The sequence below is a fragment of the Hibiscus syriacus genome, unplaced genomic scaffold (genome assembly GCF_006381635.1).
Source record: "Hibiscus syriacus cultivar Baekdansim isolate YM2019G1 unplaced genomic scaffold, ASM638163v2 tig00017446_pilon, whole genome shotgun sequence".
NCBI lineage: Eukaryota > Viridiplantae > Streptophyta > Magnoliopsida > Malvales > Malvaceae > Hibiscus > Hibiscus syriacus.
In genome coordinates this window covers 280,335-300,637 of record NW_024062407.1, presented here as the reverse complement: position 1 = coordinate 300,637, position 20,303 = coordinate 280,335, and the positions used below count along the sequence as shown (strand labels likewise).

The following is a 20,303-nucleotide window of genomic DNA, read 5'->3' as shown; positions in this document are numbered from 1 at the left end:
TCTTGGAGGAGACATGTGCACGCCCAATAGGGAACATATGACCAGCCATCATCCCATGCACAAGGCTGCACCACAATGCTCCCTAGAACACCCATGTGCATGCCATATGACCAGCCCCCATGTGCTATGCATATGATCTCATTTAGGTGCCAAGATGAAGAACCATTTAACCATTTAACCAAGCATCATCTCCTCTCCCATTTAGTGCCAATTTGAAGGGATATAAGTGTTATTCGACCAAGGATCATTTCCCTCCATCAAGGGCCGAACCATCATCTCTTTTAGCATTTAAATTATGTCTTTATAGAGAGATACATGGGTTGGCCGAACAATTATGTCTCTATTCGGCCATGCCCCTCCATTTACTATAAATAGGAAAGCATATCTCAATTGTACTCACACCATTTTGATTAATATAAGTGAGATTATTCTATTCTTTAAGTCCAGGTGACTTTTATCGACTTATCAAGTATTTTTATACTTGTGGCGTCAACCCCTTTCTTTTCACCTTAATACTTATGGTTCATAGTTCATATAACTAGTGGGTCAAAGTACTTAATACCACCCCTTGAAGAAGCAATATAAAGTCTGGGTCTTTGCTCTCTATAGCATTGGTTCTTCTTTAAGACTTCTTCAAGATACTATCCTCACTACCATCCCTTTGTTTCATAAGCCATAACCATAGCCTTATCAACCATCTTCCGCTTCCATCTCTTATTTTAAACAGCCCACCTATTTCACCCATACGTTTACTACCTTAACCATCTCTTTTAAGCCATTCACTTGTGTAGGTTATTTGCTTCCTTCCTAGATCCACAATCAATTTGTTAAGGTACAAATGCCGTACATCAAGTGGCATCAGGAGCATCACATCACGCGGTAATCAGATCTTTGGTGGAAGAAAGTAACGTGCAACAACAACAAAAAGAAAAATACAAAAAAAAGTGCAAAGTGAAGCGCAAAGTCAAAGAAAAAGAAAAATCAGAAAAGAAAGTGAAGCACTCAAAAGAAAGAAAAAAATCCAGCACTCAAAAGAAGAAAAAGAAAAGAAAAGAAAAGAAAGAATTTAAAGTACTCATCAACAATTATCATCACCAAGAAATTTAAGTAAGCCGTTTAAATTGATTGTGGTGATACAAGGTTGTGAATTGACTTGTGTAAGTAACCCCTTTTGTTCTCTTCTTTCTATTTTTCTAAGCCACCCTTTCAATTATATTTTTCTTTACGATCCTACTAACCCTTTTGCAGCCGATGCCAAACAAGTAAAATTTACTTGATACAGTCTTGAGTAAAGTTCTCTAGAACTTGGGACAAGAGAATCGAGAGGGAAAAGGCAGAGTGTGTGAGATCAGTAGAGGACAAGTAAAAGCCTTAAAGTCCTAGAGTGTAAACACGAGTGGATTGAGTGACATCAAGTTTACTTGGAGTGACTCGTGAGGCTTTGTGAGAGTATATTCTGGTAAGGTCCTACACACATTTCATTTTTCCTTATTTGCTAACATGTCTCTTCCATCCAACATACATGTAGTCAAAAGGACTTTGAACATTCAAAGTCAAGAGGATGAACAGAGAGAGAACATCTTCCATACCAAATGTCACGTGGGAGATAAAGTTTGTGTGGTGATCATTGATGGAGGAAGTTGTACAAATGTAGCAAGTACTCACATGGTGGAAAACTTGGGTCTCAAGACTTCCAAGCACCTCATCCATACAAACTTCAGTGGCTCAACGTTGTGGGTGAAGCAAAGGTAACCAAATAAGTTATTGTACCTTTTTTAATTGGAAGATACAATGATGAAGTCTTTTGTGACATGGTTCCCATGAGTGCAAGCCACCTTATACTTGGGCATCCTTGGCAATATGATAAGAAGGCTACCCATGACGGATTCTCTAACAAGTACTCTTTCCAACATCAAGGGAGGAAAATCATATTAGCATCGATGCTTCTAAGCCAAGTTCATGAATGTCAAGTAACCCTCAAGTCACGCATAGAAGAATGGGAGAAAACGAAGGCCATGAAGAAAAATATTGAAGATATGAGGAGAAATGAGCAAATCAAATAAAATACCATTGAAGAAGAATATTTTGAGGAGACAAGAAGAATTAGAAATGAATCTGTTGAAGTTGAAAAGGATGATTTGCAGGTAGTAGAGCAAATTGAAAATGGCATATTTGAAAATGATGAGTGTAGAGAAGAGAAGCAGAGTGAAGGATAAATTTTACCTAACAAATCTTCTTCTACTATTTCTTTTTCCTTGCAGGATATTCCAAGAGAAATATTTTTTCAAGCTGGAGATTCAAGAAACATGTCTTTTGAAGAATCAATAGATGTGACTTTTGGTGATCCACAAGACATGTCCTTTGACATTTCAAAGGATGTACCTCTTGAAATTCAAAAGAATGTGCCAATTGAAGTGCCACAAGTTGTGATCATTGAGGCTCCAAGTACATTACAACTATTGAAGAGATTTCAACAACCAATGGAGTTTTCCATCATCAAACAACCAACACCCTTTAAACATCCTTCATGGTTTGCTATTTCCATTCATCTTGTTTATTCAGTTTCTAACTTTTGTTTATTTTGGAGTGAAATGATTCATTTCTATGGAGTTATTTTCACACGTGTTGAACAATTCAAAGAGATGAATCGAGCATTATCCACCAGCTCAAAAGCTATCATTTGGAAAGGTACAAAGTTTAAAGGAGTGATCCAAAAGGCAAGTTCTATTCTAAAAGGATATCACGTTTCCAAAGAGGGATCTCAATGGACTTGTGCCTTTTCAATCGAATGTGTAGTTTCAAGTAAAAAGGTAAGATTATTCACCCACAAAGGATATGATTCTCTTGAAGAGTTAGAGATTCATCAAAGGGAACATGATGGTTCAAAGGAAAACTTCCAAAGATTATGTCCTTTCACCAAGGGTGATGAATTTCCAAATAGACATGATGATTTAAATCAGCACCAAGGAGTTATTATCTTCGCCAAAGGATATGTCTCTCCCGTTCAAAGGACATGTGATGATTCCCAAACATTGTGTCCTCCCATCAAAGGATGTGAAGTTACCAGATTTGAAGCCAAGAGGTTGAACATATCGTATGAATCACCTATTGGAGGAAAACATAAGGATTCAGTCATTCCTATATCAAGAAGGTCTTCAATGAGAAACTAATTTGATTTGAGGACAAATCGCCTAAAATAAGGGGAGGATGATACGATCCAAACTAGTTCCAACTTTCTCCATGACTTGAACACACCATGGATTTTCCTCAAAGCTGTTTCTAAGGGAGTTTTTCATATTATTCAAATATATGCTATGATTACATATCATTTCTTAGGATATTATTATTACATGTTTCCATTTATCATTTATGAATACCATGTTATATAATATTCATGCATACAACATATACCCATATCTTTATGATTGATACACAATGTTATAAGCGTGATAGGATAATCTTATAATCATATTAAGCATGATTATCATATATACATCAAGGCAAAATCATTATAAATCATTTCATTATTTCATATTCATTCATATTAGCTATTAAGATTTATGCATTATCTTACACATATTTTGAGATGATATAATTAGCTCATGACCTTCAAACTTAGCTCACATTACTATAAATAAAACGTGGCAGCAAGGTATTTAGCTCGTCTTAGCTCCATATCATGGACTTACCTTATTTCCTTGCACATATAGGTAATATGGAGTGTGATGAACGTTGAGGTAGCTTGGTGGATGATTTGGACATCATATGCAGCTCACAAATAGCTCACAAAGTACATGGCAGCTCATGGAACACTAAGGAAAGCTCAATACAGCTGGAGGAGCTTAAGGCTAGCTAAACTCAACTAGTTGGACTATTTGGAGCTGAGTTACCAAAAGTGATATCAATGGTAGCTGAATGTAGCTCAACATATTGTTATAGAGCTCACAAAGACTCGGCTAAGAAGATTATTCACAAAACAACCCATACTTATTAGCTAGCTCCACAACTCAAGCTATATTGGAGGAGACATGTGCACGCCTAATAGGGAACATATGACCAGCCATCATCCCATGCACAAGCCTGCACCACAAGGCTCCCTAGAACACCCATGTGCGTGCCATATGACCAGCCCCATGTGCCGTGCATATGATCTCATTTAGGCGCCAAGATGAAGAGCCATTTAACCATTCGGCCAAGCATCATCTCCTCTCCCATTTGGCGCCAATTTGAAGGGATACAAGTGTTATTCAGCCAAGGATAATATCCCTCAATCAAGGGCCGAACCATCATCTCTTTTAGCATTTAAATTATGTCTTTATTGGGAGATACATGGGCTGGCCGAACCATTATGTCTCTATTCGGCCATGCCCCTCCATTTACTATAAATAGGAAAGCATATCTCAATTGTACTCAGACCATTTTGATTAATATAAGTGAGATTATTCTCTTCTTTAAGTCCTGGTGACTTTTATCGACTTATCAAGTATTTTTATACTTGTGGCGTCAACCCCTTTCTTTTCACCTTGATATTTATGGTTCCTAGTTCATATAACTAGTGGGTCAATGTACTTAATACCACCCCTTGAAGAAGCAATATAAAGTCTGGGTCTTTTCTCTCTACAGCATTGGTTCTTCTTTGAGACTTCTTCAAGATACTATCCTCACTACCATCCATTTGTTTCATAAGCCATAACCATAACCTTATCAACCATCTTTCGCTTCCATCTCTCATTTTAAATAGCCCACCTATTTCACCCATACGTTTACTACCTTAACCATCTCTTTTGAACCATTCACTTGTGCAGGTTGTTTGCTTTCTTCTTAGATCCACAATCAATTTGTTATGGTACAAATACCGTACATCAAGTGGCATCTGGAGCATCACATCAATATATATATATTCAAATATAATACTATAATATATATGCATATATGTTTATAAACGACTATATTGTACAGACTATAACAAAACAAAATTAAATTAAATTAAATTAAAATTTGGGATGAATATTTGGACAAAAATATGTGTGTACAAAATCATTATAGTTCACCTATGCATTAGTAAAGAATTGAAAGTGCAATCAATCATGCATCCTAATTTAAGGATCTCACATTGCCTCAACACAAAACTCAAGTTCAACGTACTATTATAAATGCTTTCTTGTTTTGATCAACAATGAGTGTCTTGACTCTCAAACTATCAAATAAAAAAATAATAATGATTTATACATATTAGAAAATAAGTGTGAGTTATAAAGCTCAACGAATGACTAAACTTTCAAACATGATCTACACATCAAGACTAAAGGAAAGCATCATAAATATTATAAACCTTACTTGTTCACACCCCAAATGTTCATACTTCATCATCATGCCATAATGTCCATATAATGCACATTTAATGCACCAAAAATCAGAATATAGTCATGCCTTATAATTTATAGTTATGGCTACCAATATCACATACACATGCACTATTACTTTTGCTTGTTATTATCAACATGCATCACATACAAGTTTCCAATTTAGATGATGGACACTTAATTTTATATAACTCTCACTTTATTTAAGAGTCATGTAGATCCCAAAATCACGATAATGGTGGAGCAAGCTCTAACACCCCAAACTTACACTGTATACTTCAAGTGGAGTAAAATCGACACTTTCAACTTACCTCATATATTGGTATCACTTACACATATATAAAAACATAGAATACTCTTTATTGGGTATGTCTTTCATATCCAAAGGTCTCATAGTGAAAAACTTTCCAATTAATCTATATTTATCATAAGTAGTTGTTGTTGTTTAATGCATAACAAATAACATTTTGAAACCGAATATGTAACCCCCTTAACCCGACCTGGGAGTTTCGATTGAATCTAAACTACCATATGTCGTATACAAAAGTCCATTTCATATTTAAAACAAAATCCAAATCCATTTCAGTAAATAAAATTCAAGAAAGCATAAAGTGCTAATATAACGATCGTGAAAGTCTAAGATGTAAATATATAGGGATATCAACATTGGAAAACAAAATATCAGTAATAAGGATACATAAGCTGTAGTAAAACAAGTGTTACCAAAATATAATAGAAAAAGTGTATATAAATATACAGTGATACAAATGGAGAATATACGATTCTTCAAATGCCAAGTCACCTAGCCTATTGTCGAGTAGTATTTGAAAAGTAAAAAAATTGAAGAATGATCTAAAAAGTCTTGTGTGATCCTTGCAGTGTATAAAAACATACACATAAAACACTACAGTAAAATTCAAGTGTAAAATAGGTTTTGAAAACATGAACACTACCCAATCCAAACACTAGAATGGGTAGGTTCCCCTGAACCATGCACCCACATGTACACCCTGTAATGACTTTATACTAATAGTATAACTGTTAGACATATGAGCACAACTACCCCATCCACTATCTAGAGTTAGCTACATCGACCACAAAATTGGCCTTGCCCTAATGATACTCTATCTCACAATCATAATCCTTCAAGAGCTCCAACTAGCTATGTTACCTTAGATTTAATTGCTTCTGAGTAAGTAGACACTTTCGACTCTTATGATCAGTATATAACTCTTCTCTCCATAGAGATAGTGTCTCCAAATCTTAAAAGCGAATACCATTGTAATCGTGGGTGGGGTAGTTACGCTCATGTGGCTTTAACTAATGGGACGCGTAAAATACAATCTTTCCATCTTGCATAAGAACAAATCTCAATCCAGAGTGTAAATATCACTATAAAAAGAAAAATCCTTCCCAGGCTCAGGCTGAATCTATAATGGGACATTAGTCAGAACCGTCTTTAGTTTCTTGAAGCTTGAATGCTAAGCTTTGGACCAGACAAACGAGACATCATTCCTCAAAAACTTCGTCAAAAGAGCTATAATGATGGAGAAACCATAAAAACTACGAATCTCTGAGATGTTCTTGGGTGGCTTCCAACTTAGAATAGCCTCTAATTTACTCGGATCTACACAAATACCCTTAGCAGATAAAATATGACCTAGAAAAGCCACCTTGTTGAGCCAAAACTCACACTTGATCAACTTGAAAAACAATTTATGCTCCCTCAAAGTCTGCATGATGATCCTTAAATGCTCATCATGCTCTGTTACAGTATGGGAATACACCAAAATGTCATCGATGAACTCAACCATAAGCTGGTCCAGATAAGGTAGAAACACTCTATTCATCAAATCCATTAAGGTAGTAGGGGCATATCTTAACCTGAATGACATTATTATAAACTTGTAATGCCCATATCGATATGAAAAAAGTATTGGGGACATCAAAATCCTTCACCTTGAGTTGGTAATAACCAGATCTCAAATCTATCTTCAAAAAGATGGTAGCCCCTCTAAATTGGTCAAACAGATCGATCAATCATGGGTAGAGGATATTTTTTAACCATGTGCTTGTTCAGCTTCCTATAATCAATACAAAGTCTCAATTTCCCATCTTTTTTTTAACAAAGAAAATCGGAGCACCCCATAGTGAAACGCTAGGATGAATGAATGCCCTATGAAATAACTCATGGAGTTGGCCCTTCAGTTCCTTAAGCTCCTTCAAAACTAAACTCCTCTATTCGAAGGCAATGCAAGCAACTCCTCCGGGAATACATTAGTAAATTCTTGAAAGGTATAGATTCTTTCTACGTTTGATCGGGAACCATTGGTATACAAAATATAAGCAAGAAATGCCTCATAACCCTTTCTGATAATCCTTTCAACTACCAAGGCAGATACAACATTCTTCAAGAAACCACGACATTCCTCGATCATCATTATCCTCTTGTTATCATGAGTCTTCAGAATAACTTTCTTGGTCTCAAAATCGAGAATAACTAGATGCTCATACAACCAATCTATGTCAAGAGTCAAGTCGAACTCTTCTAATGGAAACCCCATCAGTTCCGCCAAAAAGACCTCCCCATGGATATGTATAGAATATCCTCTAAAAATTTGGTCTATGTTAATGGACTGAACTATGGGGTTTAGAACTTTCACAGGACTCTCAGTATTCCAAACCAGGATGTCAAGAACCCAGATATAAAACATGATACATAGGAACAAGTACATCCAAGATAAAATAAAGAAAAGTATAAAATTGAATCAATAATAACAATACATGCATCTACTAATAGACATATATGTTTTTCGTTGGCTATGTGATATAAGATGAATCTACACTCTTAAAGGGAAGTGAGTAGATAGCCTTATTGTTGTTCCAATATAGGAATGACAAAAAGTAATGCCCTCGAATTATAGGTATGGCTGCAACAAAGAAGATGAATAAATAGTATTAGTAATGAAACAATTAAATGGATAAGTAAACAGTAAACATACTTGAAATGTCAAGAAGGTAGTTCTAAGAAGAACCAACATTGAGAGAAAAACTCACAATACTTTTTATGCATAAAAATGTCTGATTATAAATGAAATAGGAAAGCCTATTTATAGAATTTTAAAGGGGTATAGCTGAATGGTATTTGACCAGACCTTGTGCTCCCTCAAAGACATAATTTAATGCTTAAATAACATGAATAAATGAATGCTGGTTCGCTGGTCATATGCAACATGACTTGGACGTGTATGAGCTTGCTTGAGTGGGTATCTAGTTAGAAAACAAGGGCTGGTGGTGATTAACTGGCCTTAAGTTCTCTTTAGTGTTCCACTAGCTGTCTAGATTCTTTGTGAGCTGTTTGTGTCTCCCAAATGCTCAACCAAGCTGTTTGTCTTCCCAAATGCTCCACTAAGTTGTATGTGTCTTCCAAATGCTTCATCAAGTTGTCCCAACCTGTATCATGCTCCAATGAGCTGTATATGTCTTCTATGGATGAATAGTTGCAAATCCCGTATTTATTTCCAGCCTGCACTATCTTCAATAATCTGGGAATATCTTGAGCTCCCAATATCAGATTGATACGATTAAAAGTTCGTTGGAAATATAAGAGATAGGAGATTAAATGTTAAGGAGACTTTATCACTCAAAGTTTCTTGGAACATGTTTAAAAGTGGCAATCAATATGAGTGATGTGAACTGTCCATTGGATTGCCTTGAACGCACCTTGCAATAAATACAAAATGTATATAAGTTACAATGCTCAAGTTCATGAATAAATAATAAGTATACTGCCATTATTTAAATGTGATGAATCATGCTTAGCAAAAATGAATGCATGTGAGCTAATGAATGATAGATATGCTGGCATTATATAAATGATATGCAAACATAATAAATGAATCTAAAACATATGTAAACATAATATAAAGATAAGTAAAGATGTGGAAACATCTATTATTCATATAAGTACTTAGTATAACTAAGGTGGCGTTACACATCATTATGCAAAATATTAAAATGCTTCGTTTCTAAGGCATAAACATTATGAAATGATTAAGAAATTTGTAAACACTTAAGAGAAAGAACTTCCCTGAAATGCTTTGCCTTAGAACGTGTGATAGGTACTATTGGTAAGACCTCCGGATCAGCTTCCTTTGCTGGCATAGATGTACTCACATCAGTTCCAATACTCAAGGTAATGAATAAGTAATAAGTAACATTCTAATATAACACATGATTCCATTGCTAATATAATAATGCAATGGATATGATAACATAAGTAAGGAATGTGTAACACATGCATTAAAGAAGATAATTAAAGATGTGACATGCATGAATATCATATAGGATGCAACCATAGGACAATATATGAATATTCAAGCATAATTTAGAATGTCAAAGCATGCTTATAACACATATAAAGCATAAATGAGTAAATAAGTAATAAAATATGGAAGAACTCCTTTGGAATCATCTTGGAAGAACTTCAAAGTTGTGAGCATGTTTTGTTTGAACATGGTGGTCGATAGAATCACAACATCCCCCCTTCATTTAGTTGATTTGTCCTACCTTCTTGAAAAATATTTTACCTCAAATCTGCATAAACATTATAAGGGGATAACTCAGAAACGTTAAATGTAGCACTTTCGTTGAATTGACCCGGTAAGTCCAACTTATAAGCGTTATCGTTCACTTTCTCCAACACTTGAAATGGACCATCTCCTCGTGGTAACAACTTAGAACGCCGTTGGACTGGAAAATGTTCATTTCAAAAATGAACCCAAACCCAATCTCCAACATCAAAGGTAACTCGCTTACGAACTTTATTTGCTTTCTTTTCTTACTGTTGATTCCTCCGTTCTAGATTTTCCTTAACCTGTTGATGCAACCTGATGTGATCATGTGTAGCTCCAATTATCTCAATGACTTTATCACACCATGGATGTTATTCAAATATAGTTCTAAGGGAGTTCTACCTTACTTTATCTTATATTTACTTATTTATGCACTATATATTATTATAAGCATACATTTGCAAATTAGACTATACCTGAATTATCATAACATGTGCATTCATTCATTATATGGTTTGCATCATTGATTGATATTCAAGCATATAATCTATAGTTATAATAATAATATTCATTTATTAACATATGACGCATGAGTTATTATTATAACCTATAGTCTACATCTTTATATTATAAGTTATTTACTTTAAATACTTAGCTTATATTATGCTTTCTTTTGTAGGTACATAGGCGGCCACATGATGGGAGCTAACTTAAATATAGCATTTGAGTCCAAGAGCTATGGAAACTTAACTAGGACAACTCCAGGACAGTTCAAGATCATTTTGGGACAAAGTTGCCAGCTGACCCCCGAGCTCACAGTTGACTTGAGCTAGACTTTTAAGCTAGCTAGAGGTCTCATTTCAGCTGGAGAGTTGGACCATCATTACTACCACACAAAGCACTACAAATATTGTCTAGGTCAATTTTTGTGGATTTGGACCATTTCGTGAAGAGTTGCCATCCTAAGAGGTGTCTTTTCACAAGGAGCTGACCAAAGACTCATCTTCATGTACTTCATCTATGGCCAGCTCATCTTCAGCTCAAACACATGGAAAATAGCTTAAATAATGAAAGGTTACCTTCTACACATGTGACCTTTCATGACAAGTTGCTACCCATTGAAGACCATAACACCTATATGCACGTTGGAAGCTAAGTCACGCCTAGTTGCTGCCTATCTTCATTCCATGGACTTCAAGACATAATCCTATGGTTGCAACCTCACCAAAGCATTGCAAGAAGACCCATGTGCATTTAAGTAGGCTGCCATGTGCATCATTCAAGCATGTGCACTCCATGTGACATTAAATTGGCGCAAAAACACCAAGGGATGCTTCCTATTCGGCCAAAGGCTCTCTCCTCTTCATTTTAGCACCCAAATAACTTCCAAATGCATTCAAATCATCCTTAGGGCCGAACCAACACATAACCATTCGACCAATAGCATGTATATTCATTTAAATAATGTATTTTCATAAAAGAAATCATGTATTTTCAAAGGGGTTTCAACCTTGACCAAACCATCAAGTGTTTATTCGACCTAAACCCTTTGAAAACTATAAATAGGCTAGGCTATTTAAATTGTAAGGCAACCCTTTGATAATATAAATCTTTGTGAGATTATTCTTTCTTCAAGTTCTTTTTAGAACTATATCGATTAATCAAGCTTATTCTAAGTTTGTGGCGTCATTCCTTCCCCTTGATACTTCTGGTTCCTATCTCTTTAAAGATAGTAGGTCAAAGTCCTTGCTACCATCCCTTATAACGACTTATAAGAAATGGGTCTTTTCTCTTTATAACATTGGTTCATTCTTAGTCTTATAAGATACTATCTATTTATCACCATCTTCCATCACCATTTTCACGCCTATAACATCACCATCTTCCATCCCCATTGTACACCTATATCATCACCATCCTCTATCACCATTTCACGCCTATATCAGCACTATTCCCTTACCACCTATTCACCATTAAATCATCATTCATTCATCAACAAGGCATACATCCATTTCACCATTGGAGGCCGATTTCATCAACACTTGAAGGATATTTATTCAACACTTCCGCAACCTACTTTGATATCATTTCTTTCCATTTCATTCCATATCAATTTCCATTTCATTCAATCCTTATTTTTATTTAATAATTTCTTCTTTCAATTGTGCAGATCACTTTCAATTCAAAGTGTAGCATTTGGTGTCTCTTCTAGATCGGGAAACAACAAAGCTTCCAACTTCTCCATTATTGAAGAAGCCTGAATAGCCTTACATCAAGTGGTATCAAAGCTTTATTGGAATGACAATCAAGTTCTGTAACAAAAAGCAAAAGAAAAAAGATAAGCAAAAAAGCAAAAGAAAGAAGAAAAACAAAAAGAAAAAGAAAAGACTCCTACAACAAATTTGGAGTGCAAAAGAAAGAAAAGAAAAGAAGAAAAAAATTCAATGAAAAATAAGTGAAGAAAGTTGCAAAGTAAACTCAAAGATAAACACAAAACAATCTGCCCAACAACAAACTAGAAGGAGGTATCCTTGTTGTTTCTTATGAAGAAATATAGTAAGTGTTGCTACTTGAGTTGTAAGTTATCTTCACTTTTTTACTATTTCATTTTCTTATTCTTTCATCAATTCTTACTCTATTACCTTATCACTTTCTTAACCTTTTCTATTCTACCCTACCATAACCATTTCTATACCCTAACCATTTCTTTTAAGCCGACGCACAAACTAAAGAGTCTTGGTCAATCTTGAGTTATTTCTTAAAAAGGACCCATAAGAGAGAATTGAACGAAAAAAGAAAAATGAGAGGGTGAGATCATAAGGGAGATCATAAAAAGCCAAGAACATATCCCCGAGTGCAAACACGAGTACGAGTGGAATGAAGTCTTAATTTTATTTTGAGTGACCAAGTGAGGCTTTTGTGAGTGTACTGGTAAGGTTTTATTTTTATTTTTATACTAACAATGTCTTATGATCTTCCATCTTTCCAAACATTGAAGGATGAACAACAAAGAACATACACATTTCACACTCGTTTCCATGTAGATGGTAAAGTGTGTGTTGTAGCTATTGATAGAGGAAGTTGTACAAACATTGCAAGCACATACATGGTCAATAAGTTGGGACTTACAACATTCAAACTTCCCAGTCCATACGTTTTGCAAGGATTAAATGAAGATGAAGAGTTTGAAGTCATATAGCAAGTACTTGTGCCCTTTTCAATTGGGAGATATAAAGATGAAGTCTTTTATGATGTTGCTTTTATAAATTCAAGCCATCTTCTATTTCGGTCGACCTTGGCATTTTGATAAACGAGCATTGTATGATGGATTCACAAATCGGTATTCATTCTACAACAATAAAAGAAAAATCATCTTGACTCTATTATCCTCTTATCGAGTAAATAAAAATAAAAACACCTTGAGGGAACGCATTAAAACAATGAAGGAACAACTTGAAGAAGAATGTTTAGAAGAAAGTTGCAGTGAAGGAATGCAATTTGAAATTGAACAAAACGTTGAAAATGATGAAAATCAGAGAGTGGATGAAGAACACATTGGAATTAAAAATGAGAGGAATGAGATTGAAGCATAAGAGGAGACTTTTGAACAAATTTTATCTAACTTTACTCCTTCTCCTATCTTTTCTTATGTTTTGTAGGGAAATTCAAAAGACATCTTTTCGAGGAGATGATTCAAGAATCATGGCTTTTGGAGGACTAAAAGATGTGACTTTTGAAGAGGTTATACCATTTGAAGTTCCAAAAGAAGCATTCCTTGAAGTGCCAAGAGTTGTGTTTGTTGACATTCCTAGTGCATTGCCAATTATGAAAAGAATTCAGCAACCAACTCCCATTAAACATCCACCATGTTTTGATATGTCCATTCATCTTTTCAATAGTTTTTCATTTACTTATTTTGATTCATTTTGCAGCAATTCGATTCATGTCTGTGGCATTATTTTATCAATTTGTGATGGAAATGATGATTTAAAGGACACACTTTGTCAAGGGAAAGAGATAAGAAACGTGAATCATAAAGGCTTAACGGACGTAACCCTTCAAGAGCATAGAATTGTGAATTTTCATGATCCAATGGACATGACTTTTGGGATGCCAAGGGATATGATCATTCAAAGCAACATGTCTTCAATAGACATGGTTTTTAACCAACCATCAAATACCAATAGGAAGTACAATTTTCCTTTATTTGTATTCAATCGTGTCTTTACTTATGAGAGTTATCTTTTTTTTTTCAGTTCATGTATATTCAAAGCACTTATTCAGAGGACATGACTTATGAAAAGAATCTTTGTCACTTTTGCCAAATCGCCCAAAAGAAGGGGAGGATGATGTGATCCTATCTAGCTCTAAATTTCACCATGACTTGATCACACCATGGATATTATTCAAATCTGGTTCTAAGGGAGTTCTACCTTACTTTATCTTATATTTACTCATATATGCACTATATATTATTATAAGCATACATTTGTAGATTAGACTATACTTGAATTATCATAACATGTGCATTCATTCACTATATGGTTTGCATCGCTGATTGATATTCAAGCATATAGTCTATAGTTATAATAATAATATTCATTCATTAACATATGATGCATGAGTTATTATTATAACCTATAGTCTACATCTTTATATTATAAGTTATTTAATTTAAATACTTAGCTTATATTATGCTTTCTTTTGTAGGTACATAGGCGGCCACATGATGGGAGCTAACTTAAAGCTAGTATTGGAGTCCAAGACCTATGTAAACTTGACTAGGATAACTTCGGGACAACTCAAGATCATTTTGGGACAAAGTTGCCAGCTGACCCCCGAGCTCATATCTAACTTGAGCTGGACTTTTGAGCTAGCTAGAGGTCTCATTTCAACTGGAGAGTTGTACCATCATTACCACCACACAGAGAACTACAAATATGGTCTAGGTCAATTTTTGTGGATTCGTACCTTTTTGTGAAGAGTTGACATACCAAGAGGTGCCTTTTCACAAGGAGCTGATCAAAAACTCATCTTCATGTAGTTCATCTATGGCCAGCTCATCTTCAGCTCAAACACATGGAAAGTAGCTCAAATAATGAAAGGTTACCTTCTACACATGTGACCTTTCATGACAAGTTGCTGCCCATTGAAGACCATGACACCTAGATGCACGTTGGAAGCTAAGTCATGCCTACTTGCTGTCTATCTTCATTCCATGGACTTCAAGACATCATCATATGGTTGAAACCTCACCAAAGCATTGCAAGAAGACCCATGTGAATTCAAGTAGGCTTCCATGTGCATCATTCAAGCATGTTCACTCTATGTGACATTAAATTGGCGCCAAAACACCAAGGGATGCTTCCTATTCGGCCAAAGACTCTTTCCTCTTCATTTTGGCACCCAAATAACTTCCAAATGCATTCAAATCTTCCTTAGGGCTGAACCAACATATAACCATTCGGCCAAGAGCATGTGTCTTCATTTAAATCATGTAGTTTCATCAAAAATCATGTATTTTCAAAGGGGTTTCAACCTTGACCAAACCATCAAGTGTTTATTCGGCCTAAACCCTTTGAAAACTATAAATAGGCTAGGCTTTTTACATTGTAAGACAACCCTTTGATAATATAAATCCTAGTGAGATTATTCTCTCTTCCAGTTCTTTTTAGAACTATATCGATTAAGCAAGCTTATTCTAAGTTTGTGGCGTCATTCCTTCCTCTTGATACTTCTGGTTCCTATCTCTTTATAGATAGTGGGTCAAAGTCCTTGCTACCATCCCTTATAAAGACTTATAAGAAATGGGTATTTTCTCTTTATAACATTGGTTCATTCTTAGTCTTATAAGATACTATCTATTCATCACCATATTCCATCACCATTTTCACGCCTATAACATCACCATCTTCCATCCCCATTGTACACCTATATCATCACCATCCTCTATCACCATTTCACGCCTATATCAACACTATTCCCTTACCACCTATTCACCATTAAATCATCCTTCATTCATCAACAAGGCATACATCCATTTCACTATTGGAGGCCGATTTCATCAACACTCGAAGGATATTTATTCAACACTTCCGCAACCTACTTTGATATCATTTCTTTCCATTTCATTCCTTATCATTTCCATTTCTTTCAATCCTTATTTTTATTTAATCATTTCTTCTTTCAATTGTACAAATTACTTTCTATTCAAAGTGTAGCATTTGGTGTCTCTTCTAGATTGGGAAACAACAATGCTACCAACTTCTCCATTATTGAAGAAGCCTGAATAGCCTTACATCACAACCTTTTCACATAGTATGCCTTAGACTTTCTGTCCCTGTTCATAACCTGTTCTTGAGGCAATGGCAACAAATATATAGGAGTTAAAGGATTAAAGCCATAAACAATCTCAAATGGTGAAAATTAGTAGCAGAATGAACATAATGGTTATAGGCAAACTCAACATGCGATAAACAATCTTCCCATATCTTAATGTTCTTTTTAATGATGGAACACAATAAAGTAGATAAAACTCGATTTACAACCTCAATTTATCCATCAGTTTGAGGGTGACAAGTAGTGGAAAACATGAGTTTCATTCTCAATTTGCACTAAAGTGTCCTCCAGAAATGACTCAAAAACTTAACATCCCTGTTAGAAACAATAGACCTAGGAATTCCATGTAAACGAACAATCTCCTTGAAAAATAAGTTGGACTCATTAGTAGCATCAGCAGTTTTAAGACACGCAATGAAATGTGTTATCTTTGAAAACCTATCAACCACAACAAAGATACTATCTCTACCTGTCCTAGTTCTAGGTAATCCCAACACAAAATCCATCGAAATATCCAGCCAAGGGGAATCAGGAATAGGTAAAGGTAAATACATACCGTGTGGTAGAACCTTCAATTTTCTTTCTTACATGTTACACAACGCTCACATATTATTTCAATGTCCCTGCACATCTTAGGCCAGAATAGATGCTTCTTCAGAATGTGCAACGTCTTAGTAAATCCAAAATGTCCCATAAGTCCACCTTCATATGCTTCTCGAACAAGGACTTCTCGAATTGACCCTTGAGGAATGCAGATTCTTCCTTATTTGAAAAGATAGCCATCATGTCAATAAAACTTCTCGTCTGCACCTTTTTCACATGACATTTATCTTTATCTAAAATAAGAGTCAGTGGCATATAAATCTTTAATATAAGCAAAACTAATCAAATGAGGATCCAAATAATTCAGAAGTATATACCTGCAGGTCAAGGCATCCACTACTACATTGTCTTAACCCTTTTTATATCGAATGACATAAGGAAAAGAATCCAAAAATTCAACTCACTTAGCATGCCTTTTATTCAATTCATGCTGAACTGTAATGTGTTTCAAAGCCTCATGATAGGTGTGAATCACAAACTCTTTCGGCAAAAGATAGTACTGCCACGTCTCAAGTGCTCGAACTAATGTATACATCCCTTATCGTAAACTGGATAGTTTAAAGTGGCACCACTCAACTTCTCACAGAAATAGGCAATAGGTCGCTTTTCATGTGACAAGACTGATCCAATTCCTATACCTGAAGCATCACACTCAATCTCGAACATTTTATCAAAATTAGGCAAGGATAACACTGTTCCTTAGTCAAACAATCTTTTATTTTTAAAAAGGCTTCATCCTGTTCATTACCCCAATTGAAGATATAATTCTTCTTTATAATCTTGGTTAAGGGTGTGATAATGGAACTGAAATTAGATACGAACCGACGATAGAAAATAACTAAACCATGAAAAGATCTAACCTCAATTATCGACGTCGGTCAAGGCCATTCCTAAATTGCCTTTACTTTTTCAGGATCGACTTCTACACCCTAGGAACTAACAATGAAACAGAGGAAGGTAACCTTGTCAGTACAAAATACACATTTCTGTAAATTACCGAACAACCTTTCTCTTCTCAATGTGCCAATAACATTTCTCAAATGTTCCTCATGTTCCTGCAACGACTTGTTGTAGATAAGAATGTCATCAAAATACACAACACAATACTTTCCAATATAAGGTCACAAAACATGATCCATTAGCCGCATGAACGTACTAGGTGCATTAGTTAAACCAAAAGGCATCACTAACCATTCATACAAACCCAATTTCGTTTTGAAGGCTGTCTTCCAATCATCGCCTTCTCGCATTCGAATCTGATGATACCCACTCTTTAAATCCACCTTGGAGAAGATACTCGCACCACATAATTCATCAAGCATATCATCAAGGCGAGGAATAAGGTGTCGATATTTGATAGTGATCTGATTCACAACTTGACAATCGACACACATTCTCCACGTTTCATCCTTCTTTGGCACCAACAACACTGGTACAACATATGGACTCAAGCTCTCTTGAATGTAACCATTCTCCATCAACTCAGTGATTTGCTTCTGAATTTCTTTCATTTCTTCAGGATTACTTCGATATGCTAGCCTATTTGAAATAGTGTCTCCTGAAATAAAGTCAATCTGATGCTCAATGCCTCGAATAGGTGGCAATCCACTCGGTGTCTCATCCGGAAACACATCTTCAAATTCCTGCAAAAGAGATGCAATAGACACAGGCAAATCAATGGGAATTTTAGCCAATAAAAAACGCTCCTTATACATTAAAATAAGTAAAGACTGCTGAGAGGAAAGACATTTCTTGATTTCTTTTCTGTTTGCATACACGTTCATCTTTTTCTTCCATTTGCTTCTTCACTGTTCTTTTTCAAACGAACTTGATATTCTTGCACTTGACTTGGTGTCAAAGGTGCTAAAGTGATTTTCTTATATGCATTCATAAAAGAATATCTATTTGTGAAATCATCATGCATCACCTTTTTATCAAACTGCCACGGACGTCCCAACAACAAATGAGGGGAATCCATTAACACAACATCACACAACACTTCATCCTTGTACTTTCCAATAGAAAATGGATCAAGAACTTCTTTAGCAACCTTTAACTCTCCAGCATCATTCAACCACTGTAGCTTGTATGGATTGGGATGCTTTGTCGTTTTTAGCCCTAACTTGTCAACCATAACAATACTTGTAAATTTACTATCAATAATCATAACACATACCTTATCATTTACAAGACATCTTGTATGAAATATGTTCTCTCACTGCTTCTCATCTTGAATCAATTGTGCATTAAAACTTCTCTTAAGCACAAGTGCTTCACATGTTGCACAAGTCTATATTTGGTCATTATCTTCAGATTCAGACTCTATATCCCAATTCACACGCGTCAACATTATCCTTCAGTTAGGACACTGACTTGCAACATGCCCTCTGCCAAGGCATTTAAAGCATTGGATTTCTCTTGTGCGTTCTGGTTGTATATGTTGCTTTCCACGTCCAACTTCAACAATGGGAGGCTTTGAACTACTCGCTTCAATTCTTTCCTTAATCTTAAGCGGTGCTTGCTTCCTGGCATTGTTAGGAGTAAATAATAGATTAGAGAAAACTTTAGAAGGAGTATTACCTTGGTAAGAAGATTTTCTATGTTGCTACCTTTCTATTTTGATCGCCATATGCACCATGTCATCCAACTAGACATAATGTTGGAACTCAACAATGTTAGCAACTTCAAAATTCAAACCTACAAGAAAACGTTTCGTGGTTGCTTCTCTATCTTCCTCGATATTTGTATGCATCATGGCCATTTTCATCTCCTTGAAGTAATCTTCAACACTTCAAATACCCTGTTTCAAGTTTCATAATTTCTGAAATAAATCACGATGATAATGAGATGGAAGAAATTGTTTTCTCATGAGTCGCTTCATTTCTACCCACATGTTAATTGGACCCTCACTGGTTCTTCATCTACTGATCAACAATTGATCCCACCAAATGAAAGCGTAATCAACAAACTCCATTGTTTCCAAATGAACCTTCTTTTGTTCTGAGTAATTATAACACTCGAAAATATGCTCAACTTTACTCTCCCATGCCAAATATGCATCAAGATCTGTTTGTCACTGAAAAGATGGAATTTCAACTTTTATGTTAGCCAAATTATCATCAAATGCATGCTCATGTCTCTGATTCAGTCTCAGAGGCTGATCAATTTCGTTTTCATCATTAATCTTTTCATTACGATGAGATTGGGATCCTCCATCGACTTTATCCATTCTAGAATATAAAGCCTCAAGTTCAGCCCTTAACATCCTTTGTATCTCACGGGTAATGGCTTGCATTTGCAAGTTAGGTGGTTGGTCACCCAGATTGCTATCACTAGAACATGCCATATTTGTAAAATAAAACAAGACAACACAAAAATAATTAATGTATATAAGACATCACAACACACACAAAAATATTCTCAA

The 20,303-nt window shown here is 35.4% G+C and overlaps 1 long non-coding RNA gene across 1 annotated transcript; it reads right to left on the bottom strand.

Moving 5' to 3' along the window:
- Positions 1 to 1,174: 1,174 nt before the first annotated feature.
- On the bottom strand, positions 1,175 to 20,018 carry LOC120208758. The gene is made up of 3 exons (XR_005524339.1): positions 19,805 to 20,018; positions 10,150 to 10,154; positions 1,175 to 1,185 (listed from the first exon to the last, which is right to left on the bottom strand). It is a non-coding gene; the product is annotated as an uncharacterized LOC120208758 (long non-coding RNA).
- Between the last annotated feature and the right edge of the window lie 285 nt (positions 20,019 to 20,303).